Consider the following 10,276-nt stretch of genomic DNA (forward strand, 5'->3'; position numbering starts at 1 on the left):
CTTCCTACTGACAACCATGTGGACAACCCAGGCTCCTGGCCTCCCAGACCCACTAAGAAGTTCTCGTCCCCTCCTGCAGAGCACCCCATTTCCTGCTGTTTCTGCAGGTCCCCAGAGAGCCAGCTTACATGTGCTCACAAGCATACCTATGATCCCAGCCCCACTGCTCCTTAGAGAATGTCCCTGTGCGTGCCGAGGCTGCCTGCCCTGTTCTTCCGTGGCTGCCGGGGCCCAGCAGCCCTGGGTCTGTCCAGCAGTGTGTGGAACGGCCCCTCCTGCCTGCGTGCTCCTCCCTCAACTGCAGGGAGTGTCATGCAGCCGTGTGAATCACAGCTCAGGAAATCAAAAGGGCAAGGCAAGTGTGTAGAGCTTTGCCACCATTTTTCCCCCCTACTACAAATCCCGGGACTACATTGGATGTGTTTTCTATAATCTTAGTGGGCGAGAGATATAACATGTAATTGAGGAATGGCATCTTTGGTGTTGCACTGGAATGGTAGATGCCAGCATTGGCCTTTTTATTTTTATTTTTTAAGACAGGGTCTCGCTCTGTTGCCCAGGCTGGAATGAATGGCCACTGGCCCAGCTCACTACAGCTGTGACCTTCCAGGCTCCAGCCAGCCCCCTGCCTCAGCCTCTGAGTAGCTGGAACTACAGGAGTGCACCATTGTGCCTGCTAATTTTTGTATTTTTCGTAGAGACAGGGTTTCACTCTGTTGGCCAGGATGGTCTCGAACTCCTGGGCTCAAGTGATCTTCCCCACTTCGTCTCCCATAGCGCTGGGGTGACGGGCATAAGCCACCGTGCCTGGCCAGCACTGGCTATTGAAGTTAGGAGCTTTCACAGCCCTTACCTCCAGTGCCTTAGTTGACACCAAATTTTCTTATCTTCGTTAATATGAGGAGGGTAAGGGAGGTAGTCACAGGGTAATTTGAAGTAGTTACAAAAAACTGTTTTGCATTGTATTAATCTGGGTTCTCCAGAGAAACAGAACTTAACAACTTGTAGGTTATAACAAATGAGACAAGCTTGTGCAGATATGTTTCTAAGACTTCATTGAACGTATGATGGAATAGGAAGAGAGACTGTGCATTTTTGGGAAGGCTTGAAGTAAGAAATGTCACTCCTCCCTGATTAATTAGTACAATACCAATCAAATATCAACCGACTTTTGTTAAAGTCTGAGATGTTGATCCCAAGATTCTCCCGGAGACTGTTAACAGCTGTAATCAGTAAAAACCCAGTCTGGAGAGGACGTAGAGAGAGTGTTATTCCTACCAGATAGCAAGTCCCTTTATACAATTATGTAATTAAGAGACAGGAATAGAAAATAGATCAATTAAGCAGAGGACAAAAAGCTCACAGACAGACTCACATGTGTATGGAAACTAGATCCAAGGCAGAGTGGTCTTTGGAAACTCCTGGGGAAGAACAGACTCTTCCATAAAGGCGCCAGGAGGAGAGGTTATGCAGACAGGAAATGAATGAGATTTCTCATTACACTCAAAAACCAGTTCTAGATAAATGCAGGTCTACATGTAAAAAGCAAAACTCTAAAACTTTGAGAGAAAAAATATAGCAGACTCTTCGGAGTTGATTTATGTCCCTTCGAGAAGAACTCCTAAAGTCCTAACTCCCAGTATCTCAGAATGGAGCCTTGTTGGGGAAAGTCAAGTTAAGATGAGGTCATTAGGGTGCATCCTAATCCAGTATGGACGGTTGTCCTTACGAAATGGAGAAGTGTGGATGCAGACCCCATGGAGCAAAGACGGTGTGAAGACACTGCACATGGTAGTGGGAGCGTCTGAGTACACGTGGGGACGATGGAAATGCGTTCCTCTGTGGAGGAAGGGTGGCGCATGGGCTTCAACGTCATCTGTGAAGTTATGTTCAGCAGAAAAGAAAGTAAAGGCTGGGTTCGGTGGCGCACGCCTGTAATCCTAGCATTTTGGGAGGCTGAGGCAGATGGATTGCTTGAGCCCAGGAGGTCAAGACCAGCATGGTCAACATGGCAAATCCTCATTTCTATGAAAAGTACCAAATGGTTTGGGTGTGGTGGTGCACGCCTGTAGACCCAGCTACTCAGGAGGCTGAGGTGGGAGGATCACTTGAGCCTGGGAGGCCGAGGCTGCAGTGAGCCAAGATCATGCCACTGCACTCCAGCCCGGCTGACAGACCTTGTTTCAAAAAAAAGAAGCAAATATGACAAAGTAATATTTATCTTATTATCCCTGTTCTTCTTTATGCTTGAAATAGCTCAGCAAACGAGCAGCTAGAACATTCCGTTGAGTGCTCAGCTCATGAATGACCATGAGGACATGGGGGTGGGTGGGAGGTTTCACATCTTTTTTTTTTTGAGACGGGGTCTCACTGTCACCCAGGCTGGAGTGCAGTGGCCCAATCACGACTCCTGGCAGCCTTGAACTCCTGGGATCAGGTGACCCTCCCACTTTTGCCTCCTGACTTGCTAGGACTACAGTCATGACAGTGTGTCTGGCTAATGAAAAAAAAAATCTTGTTTGGAGACAAGGTCTCGCTGCGTTGCCCAGGCTGGTCTCAGACTCCTTGGCCTCCAATGATCCTCCCACCTTGGCATCCCGAAGTGCTGGGGTTACAGGTGTGAGCCACCGCGCCCGGCTCCCGGCTTCAGCTTCTAGTAGGAGGCCAGGCTGGCCTTGGTGAAGGTAAGGACTGAGGCCCAGGAGCAGGGGGAGCAGCCAGGGTGGTGGGAGCAGTCAGAGCCCGTGGGCCGGGTCCTGAACTGAGGAGGTGCACATGTGGACACACTGCGTAGCACTGTCCACTGGCTGCAGTGCGGAGGGTCGAGACAGGGCCCTGGAGGACTGTACAGCCAGCTGGTGGAGGAGGGAGAGGCGCTGGCGTGTGGGGAACGAGAGATGCTCAGATAAGCGCCTTTTCCCGCATTGCAGATGTGGGCCCGCCTGTGCCTTGCACCTTTCCGTCTGGCCTGGGGTTTCATCTCCTTGAAAACTAGGATCCCTATGCTATAAACAGAGGAGGGCTCTGGAACACCAGAGGGCTCAGGAAACTCACAAGCCACTTTTATTTATGTTGTGACAGAATGGTCTCCTCGGTATTTTGAGCTTAAGATGAATTTGCACAGCACCTGGATTTTACTTTTGACTGCTTTGTGAAAGGGTCCCTGCCAAGGTCATGCAGCTGAGGCCTGGCCTCCAGCCCCAGACCCTCCCCGCCTGCACAGTGCTGATGTTGCCTGGGGAGCCCCCAAGTCTCCCCAGATGCTGTGTATTTTCATAAAAACATTGGTGTAGTTTTTAGAACTCATAAACACCACGTTGGTCTCTTTTTAAAAATTTTTAATGGGAGTCGCAAGAAATCTGGCTTAAAAACTGGGTGAAACAAGGTGAAATGTGACACAGAAATAGCAGTGCCTGTAGATGCTGACACCCTCTCAGAGGCTGGACATTGAAGGTAAACAATAAGGTCTGGGCCGAGTTGTTATTTGTAAAGTGCTGGACGTGAGCACTGGCCTTCCGAAATGTCATCTGCCAAACCAAGAACAGGAAAGGCCTTTCTCTGGGGAGCTTTTCGTTAGCTGAAGACCCACGGCAGGGCAGAGCGCACTGCACAACGCGGACCATGCGCAGGCGAGACTGCCTGGTGGGTGGTCTCCTCCAGGGACTAGGGAACCAGTGCTTCCCAGTACCGAGAGTTAAACATGGAGCGCATGCGACTTTGGAAAATCTTTTTTATTTTCCCCAGTTTAGTCACTAGGAGGAGCATGCACATAGCTAGTCTGTGTTGCTTTGCAAATCCTGATGAATTTCTGAAACGGTACTTTTAAGATTAAGTTGAGTAAGTTCTGAGCTCCAGTGTTTCCCCATCTGTGGGTGACTGTTTTAGAAACGGTTTCATTTGCTGTAAGAACTAAATGAGATTATGATAACGAAGGTGCAGAAACCGTAGAGAAGAAGGCTGTAAGTTTTTGCATTTGCTTCACGAGCCAGCCTTACTCTAGTGATGGAATTGACTGAAAGGCAATTATAACTTGGGTTGCAGCCTCGGGCGCTTTACACATCTGTTCCCGACACCCGGGGTATTTATGCAACTCCTCCTGCGCCCGTTTGGAACTGAGAGAGAAATTTAGGTGTGTTGGGTTTCAAAAGACGGAGTGTAGGAAGCATGCCTTGTTTTGATCAATCACTTTCCTAGTTCTTATTTGGGGGGATTGTTTTCTCTCAACTGAGTTTTATCAAATCCGGAAGTGACTTTTTTTCTGTGTGCAGTTTATGGAGTTATCTTAGGGTTGAAATGTTCTAGAAATATGGAAGACAAAAGTTACTTTTTTTTTTTTTTTTTTGAGACAAAAATTTCTGTCGCCAGGCTGGAGTGCAGTGTTGTGATTTCAGCTCATTACAACCTCCGACTCCCTGACTCAAGCGATTCTCCTGCCTCAGCCTCCCAAGTGGCTGGGATTAGAGGCAACTGCCACCCTGCCCAGCTAATTTTTGTATTTTTTAGTAGAGGCAGGGTTTCACCATGTTGGCCAGGATGGTCTCAATTTGCTGACCTCATGATCCGCCCACCGTGGCCACCCAAAGTGCTGGGATTATAGGCGTGAGCCACTGTGCCCAGCCTAAAAGTGACTTTTTAAGGTGGTGGTATAGGAAGTTACTATAAACTACTTTCATTAATTTTGGAGTGGTTTTGTTAGGGCAATACTAACAATATTAATGGCTTGAGAGTTTTTTTTCCTTCAATTTTAAAATCAAGTGCTTTTTCTTGGCTGTGTCAGGCAGGGATGAATTTGTACAGCACATGGATTTTACTTTTGGTTGTTCGTTATGAGAGAGTTCCTGTCACTGGTCACTATCAAGCAGCTGCAGGATGAACTTGTTGCTGGAGCAGTTTCTCCTGGAGGTGGGGCCTTACAAGCTTCCCTCCATGGTGTGCCCTGGGGAGAATCATCCCCGCCCCTATTCTCCAGGTGGCCTGTAACATTTGTATTTAGTAAGTAACAAAAATGTATCTAAACACAAGAATGTCACTTTCACTGCATGGGGATCCTGCAGCTTTTTCTTTCTTTCTTTTTTTGGGAACATAGTTTCACTTTTGTTGACCAGGCTGGAGTGCAATGGCATGATCTCAGCTCACTGTAATCTCCACCTCCTGGGTTCAAGAGATTCTCCTGCCTCAGCCTCCCAAGTAGCTGGGATTACAGGCATGTACCACCACATCCAGTTAATTCTATATTTTTAATAGAGACGGGGTTTCTCTATGTTGGTCAGGCTGGTCTCAAACTCCCGACCTCAGGTGATCCACCTGCCTCTGTCTCCCAAGGAGCTGGGATTACAGGAGTGAGCCACTGTGTGCCTGGCAGCTTTTTCCTTTCTTTCTTTCTTTTTTTTTGAGACAGAGTCTCGCTCTGTCACCAGGCGCCAGGCTGGAGTGCAGTGGCTCGATCTTGGCTCACTGCAACCTCCACCTCCCGGGTTCAAGCAATTCTCCTGCCTCAGCCTCCCGAGTAGCTGGGATTACAGGTGCACCCCACCACGCCCTAATTTTTGTATTTTTTTAGTAGAGACGGGGTTTCACCATGTTGGTCAGGATGGTCTTGATCTCTTGACCCCCTTGGCCTTCCAAAGTGCTGAGATTAGAGGCGTGAGCCGTGGTGCCTGCCAGCTTTTTCTTTTGTTTCTTTTTTTCTTTACTTTACTTTTTTTTTGAGACATTCTTGCTTTGTCACCCATGCTGGAGTGCACTGGCACAAATACAGCTCACTGCAGCTTTGACGTCTCGGCTCAAGCAGTCTTCCTACCTCAGCCTCCCAAGTTGCTGGGAATATAGGAGTGCACCATCGCACCTGGCTAATTTTTGTATTTTTTGGTAGAACCTGGATTTCGCCATGTTGTCCAGGCTGGTCTCCTGGGTGGAAGGGATCTTCCTGCCTTGGCCTCCCAAAGTGCTGAGATTGCAGGTGTGAGCTACTGTGCCCAGCCCTATTTGTTTTTTTAATATGAGGTTGTGTTGTATTGCAATTGTAATCGATATGGTAGATATAATTTTTGACTATGTATTTAAACATGTTTCCAAGTCTTGTATAACATTGCATTAACTTACACATTCACTTTTGATATTTACAATATGCTTTTAAAGTACTTTATATATGCTTTCAAAAATCATACTCTATTTTCCAAATTACCATGAAAAAAGTAACACTGTGTGATTCAGTGGGACTCAATCAATGCTACCTTTCTGATTTCAGGGATTGCTCTGATGTGCTGGGTGACAGGTATTGTTTTCTGTTGAAGTGAATGCTCCTTTGAAATATGTTACTGTGCCTGATAAACTCAGACATTTTAACATTCTCCATCCTCTGCAAACATCCAGATTTTCCCAAAGGCTTTTACTAAAATGTTTCCATTCCCAGTGGATAAGTATGTGTGGGAAGGGGAAGAGTGCAGAACTTTTTATATCAGAGGAATGGTTTTTAAGAATGTTTTATTCTTGAAAGTAATAGCTTTTCTTCATGACAGTAGACCCTGACACCATGACACCACGACAGGAAACTTTTTTTTTTTTGAGACAGAGTCTGGCTCTGTCGCCAGGCTGGAGTGCAGTGGAGTGATCTCAGCTCACTGCAATCTCTGCTTTCCGGGTTCAATCGATTTCCCTGCCTCAATCTCCTGAATAGCTGGGACTAGAGCGTACCATCACACCTGGCTAATTTTTTGTAGTAGAGACGGGGTTTCACCATGTTGGCCAGGATGGTCTGGATCTCCCGACCTTGCGCTCTGCCTGCCTTGGCCTCCCAAAGTGCGGGGATTACAGGCATGAGCCATCATGCCCAGCCCTGACAGGACACTTTTCTCTCTTGGAGCAGGATAGGACCCTGTTGCCTGGGACAGGGATTCAGCCTGGTTTGCTTGGTTTTCCTGGATGGGCTAGAGAAGGAAATGGGGTATTCAAATCAGTGTTTCAAAGCAAGCAGAAGTGAGGAGTTTTCTCCCACCTGGAGGAAGGGATGATAGAGACAGATTGTGTAGACCAGCTCCCCGTTCCCCACAACCTGGGCATAAGCGAGTCCTTTGCAAGGTGAGTCCAGGCTGTGATTTGGCTGTTTTTTGTCATTTCTTCGGAACCTGTTGGTGGCCATGAGCCCTTTTGGAGCTCCTTCTTCCTGCCAGGCCCTGGGCCAGTGTGGAGGCTCTCTTGGGAGCAGCATAAGTGGAATGGAATAAAGGCAAACCTTCTGAAGTTAAGCATTGAACTCTCCGGTGAAGATCACTGTGGCTGCTCAACACAAAAGCCCTGTTCATGCCAGAGGCAGGCGGCAGTGACCAAGTAGGCGCCTAGATCCTGTGAATTCATCACGGGGCCTGTGACTTGATGAGAAGTGGTTTAGAGACCACAAACAATGCTCTCAGCTCTGAGATGAGGGAAGAATGTTTCTGTGATGGTCAGATAACATGTTTTACATTACTCGTTCCCCGTAGTGAAATGTCGGCTGCGATACAAAGGTTATGTTTTTCTTAAGGTGGTCTCTTTGAGAAGCTATGTGCCCCTGCCCTGCCCTCTCTGCTCCCACGGCCTGCTTGGCTGCATCTGTCCTGACCAGAATCTTTGCTTCCATAAATACTCCTTCCATTTCTGCTGTCACTCATCTCTAAGGCCTCTGCATCCCATAATCTGATTTTCCATCTACTGACGCATTATGATCACAGGAGATGGTCACGATGAACTCCAGGAGTTTAGGAGAGAGACAGCTTTTTCAGAAGAGTAAGATACTAAAAAGCCAAATTCTCAAAGAGCAAGTGCGTTCCAGACCTAGAGTGTCCTGGAAGAGTTTCCGGTCTGTGGGTTTGGCCCCCACGGCCCCGGGCACTGCTGGAAAGTACCTGCAGACCCCTGGCAGTCCCATTTTAGCCCCGGTGGTCTACCCTAGATCTCGACTGTGCAACAATCAGTAGCCATGTTAGAGGAGTCTCGGTGCATCTATAAATGCCAAGTTTTAGTCCTCAGGAAGTTGGTTCTTGTCGGCCCCTCCCAGACCAAGTCCAATCCAAACAAGAGGGCTTTGAAAGATGCCTTGAGTGTTTACCTAGATTTTGAGGAATCTGTTTCTTGTTGCAGTGAATATTCCTTTGAAATATTTTCCCATGTCTGACAAATCCATCTTTTTGGTCTGTTGGTGCTGGCAGGCTTGGTGGCCTGCCACGGCTTCTGCTGCCTGACAGGGTAGCTGAGGGGCTTTGGCTGTGAAACCATGAGCCTGAGGTCCAGTTTTTGCTGGATGGAATTGTGGAGAGCTGAGGCCCCTTCTCTTCTTAAGCCATCCAGATTTATGGGCTGTGGCCCCAGGAGAAGGAGAGGGGGAGATTTAGGCTGCTATTTGGATAATGGAGCCGACCCCCAAGACACTCGTTAGCTTGAATTACTTGGGTGATTTATTTGGGCTCCAGGCTTCTGGTCTGAGGTGGGGGCTCTGGAGACACACTTAGCCGTCCCCTTCCGGCAAAAGCCGGCCGAGCCCTCCCCAGCTGAACACACCACGTGCTGTGGATGAACGAGCTCAGGTTTGCAAAGGGTTCTAATACTCCCCAGTGAAAGGCGCTACATGAGTCAGGGCATTCGAACGTGTGCTTCACCGGACCGCTTCGGAGACACAACACGGCAGAGGTGCGGTGAACAAGCTGAAGGTCCAGGGCTCTTTGGAGTCCAACATATAGCTGCCCGGGTCACCAGAAGTGACTGTCAGACTCTAGGAACACCAGGACTTACTTGTTTTGTGGCATTCATCAAGTATGTCTATGTTACATAAATGCATATGGAAAGCTCGTGGGTGGAGAAGAATTTGTTGTTTTCAGTTTTGCTCTATTGAGTCTAAGGTCACTGGAGAAATTCACTGCCCTGCCTGGCCCTGGGCACCTTCAGTTCTCTTAAGGAATGAGGTAAAACAAAACCAGGTGCTTAGAAGTAGATTGAGTTTATTTTGTTGCTTTAAGCAATTGGTTACTTTTAACATTCAGATTCTCTCATTTCTTTCTTTTTTTAAACAGAGCTTCAAGGTGTTTCCTGAAAAGGGAGAGTCCAGAAGCTATTCTAACTCTAATGAAACCGGGGACTGCTTTTCTGCTTTGTTGAAGTCAATAGATAAAGTTTATCGTGCTGTTTTTACTAAAGAGCAGCTTTTGGATTTAACCTTGGTTCACGCTCATGACAGCTTTGTTGTTTTTATATTTTTATTTTTTATTTTTTTGAGATGGACTCTTGCTCTGTTGCCCAGGCTGGAGTGTGCAGTGGCACCAACCCGGCTCACTGCAATCTCTGCCTCCTGGGTTCAAGCTATTCTCCTGCCTCAGCCTCCCGAAGAGCTGGGACCGCAGGCACGTGCCAACACCCACTGCAAATTTTTGTATTTTTAGTAGAGATAGCGTTTCTCCATGTTGGCCAGGCTGGTCTCGAACTCCTGACCTCAGGTGATCCTCCCGCCTCGGCCTCCCAAAGTGCTGGAATTATAGGCGTGAGCCACCGAGCCCAGCCCAAATGCTTGTTATTTCGTTACACTGGAAACATTGGGACTTTTCTAGCTATTTTGAAAGGCACAGTCAGTTGCTGTTGGCCATGGTCACCCTACTTATGGGCTTTGGGTTCAGGCACCTGCTGCAGTGCTGGCCCAGCTGCCACACTGACCAGGAGGGCTATGCTGTGCTCATTTTCAGCATCCCTGGGGCCTGACCAGGGGGAATTGAGGAGCGCACGTGCTGCGTCACATGAGCTCCGTGTATGCCTTATTCTGTGTGTGAGCTGGTGCCATCCTCCCCAGGCAGTAGACAGTCTGGCTCTCCCTGCAGGGCATCTATGCTTCTGCAACCCCCGCCCTCATGGGTAGCCAGGGGCTCCTTCTCCTCTGTGTGCAGGTGTCCCTTTTGTTCGCTGAACTTTGCTGGAAGCCGGGGCTGATGGAGAATAGCCTGGCTTGAGCATCCACAGGACAAGGTTTGAGTCGGATGGCGTGGGGTACGGCTGTGACATGACCAGGGCTGGAGAGAAAGGGCACTGCCTCCTGTTGGGCCTCCATCCTGGGAACACGAATTGGTTGGGAGGGAGAGAGACCTCTGCCTTTTGATCAAATATCTTTTCTCCCCCAATTTTCCTAGTGATCAATAGAAGGCAGTGCCTGTTCTTATAAAGGAAGGAAGGCCCCTGTGCTCCGTGAAAGGAAGTCCATGCCACGTGAGCACAGACACATCTGGATGGAGCTGGGGTGTATCTCTCCTTTGTTCTCCTCAAA

The sequence above is a fragment of the Saimiri boliviensis genome, chromosome 15, assembly GCF_048565385.1.
Source record: "Saimiri boliviensis isolate mSaiBol1 chromosome 15, mSaiBol1.pri, whole genome shotgun sequence".
Taxonomy (NCBI): Eukaryota; Metazoa; Chordata; class Mammalia; order Primates; family Cebidae; genus Saimiri; species Saimiri boliviensis.